At 42.5% G+C, this 1,980-nt stretch overlaps 1 non-coding gene across 1 annotated transcript; it reads left to right on the top strand.

Moving 5' to 3' along the window:
• Positions 1 to 227: 227 nt before the first annotated feature.
• LOC114005563 (U6 spliceosomal RNA) lies at positions 228 to 334 on the top strand. The gene has a single exon (XR_003547404.1). It is a non-coding gene; the product is annotated as a U6 spliceosomal RNA (small nuclear RNA).
• The last annotated feature ends 1,646 nt before the right edge of the window (positions 335 to 1,980 follow it).

Raw genomic sequence — 1,980 nt, 5'->3', positions numbered from 1 at the left:
AGAAGGCATCTCGGGCCAGCAGGTGGCATGGTGGTTAAGGTGGTGGAATTCCCACATGCCATGGTTTGAGTCCTGGACCTGGCAGCTTGCTTTCTCACTCTCCCTCTCTCTCTCTGTCTTTTTCTGGCAAAACTCATGTGAAAGATAATATTAACAATAATAATAAATAAATAAATCATTCTTTAAAAAAAAAAAAGAAGGCATCTCATTAAAGTACAATAGGTTAGGTGCTCACTTCGGCGGCACATATATTAAAATTGGAGCGATACAGAGAAGATTAGCATGGCCTCTGTGCAAGGTTGACATGCAAATTCGTGAAACGTTCCATGTTTTTAAAGAAATGTAATACATTGTGAAGATATATGTGATTCAATGTCATATAAACAAGATTATGATAAGAAAAAATTTTTAAGAAGTACAATAGGTTAGTACAAGGCAAAAGTTATGGTAGGTACAATGAGTTTTAATAGAGCAGTGAAGATTAAAATGCAAAGGAAAGAAGGAAGGCCCATTACACTTCAAGATGAGGAATTAGGGCTTTTGATTATCAAGTAGCCACAGTGGACTTTAAAAAGAAATGGCAACCCAACTTTTTTTTTTTTTTTTTGAGAGAGAGAAATTTCTGCTATAGGGTGTGTGTGCTCGCTGGAGAGACACAGGGAAAGAAAGTAAGAAATCACCTGTCAAGGGGAATGGCCATACCGTACTTCCTTCTACTCCATTCTCCTCTCGTGATTTTGGACACACACACACACACACACACACACACACACACACACGCGCCCAGCTTGAAATTTGAGCCTCCAGGTCTGGGACTGGAATCACAGTAAGCCCTGTGGGAGTACAGTAGCTTAATCACTATGCCACCTGCTGGCCCCATCCACTCAACATCTTTAAACACACTTTAGGAGCTTTTCCACTGTAGCTGGTAGAAAAGCCCAAATCCTCTCTGTGGTATAAAGGTCCTGCTCACCTGTCCCTCCTCATGGGTAACACAAAGTGTACTTGTGCCATCTTAGTCCTCTCTGTTTCTCAGAGGTTAACTTTTTCTTATTCCAGACCTTTTACACATGCCATCCCCTCACCCGGGTCACTTCGCCACCCAGTCCCCGCTATTGCACCCTTTTCCCAGCTCATTTGTCACCCTCTATGTTAGCCCTAAGCTGCTTCCTCTAAGAAGTTTTCCTTTTAAGTAATTCTACTATTATAACTCTCATCAGACCCACTACTTTTTCTCCCCAGGTACTTATCAAAATTTACGAGGTTTTGTGATTTGTGAGATTATTATTTTAGTGGTTGTTAGAAGACACTCTCTGGAGAGAGAGAGAGAGAGAGAGAGAGAGGAGAAAGCATCCCTCCCCCGTGGGGAATAGTCACACCTCAATATCTCAATCCCTTCCCTTCCATCTCTCCCTCCTTCCGGGATTTCAGACACATATGCACACATACCAGGTGTACTTCTCAGTCCTCCAGATCCGGGGCTCATACTGCAGTCAGCCGTGTGGGATCCGGCAGCCTTACAGGCCATGGAGTCAGCTAATTTGTGAGATGAGGGTCTCTTTCAGATCTACCTGTTCTACCATCACTCCTCTTTCCCCATAGGGCTTATAACAATTCATACCATATAATTATTTGTGCAGTGATCTGTGCTGGCCCCAACCTTTTTGGGGCTCCATGCAGATACGGTTTTTTTCCCATTATGTCTAATCTTAACACCATGTTTGGCCTATAGTCAGTGCTCATAAATAATTGTTGAATTGACATTCAGGATCAGTCTGTTTAAGATACATGTTAGGAGATAGTGACAGACAGGTTAACCAAAGTAGAATAGAGCCAGATTATAAGACAGAACATTTTCTTTATTCCCCCATTGCCAGAAGGCACTTGAACTTGCCAGAGAGAGATAGAGATAGAGAGATAGAGAGAGAGAGAGAACGTGAGAGGAAGAAAACACCCTCAACAGGTCACGGTCACACCGTA

This window comes from Tupaia chinensis, unplaced genomic scaffold (genome assembly GCF_000334495.1).
Source record: "Tupaia chinensis unplaced genomic scaffold, TupChi_1.0 Scaffold144010_1, whole genome shotgun sequence".
NCBI classification, from domain to species: domain Eukaryota; kingdom Metazoa; phylum Chordata; class Mammalia; order Scandentia; family Tupaiidae; genus Tupaia; species Tupaia belangeri.
Note: the sequence above shows the minus strand (reverse complement) of the source record. Positions and strands in the feature narration are given on the sequence as shown.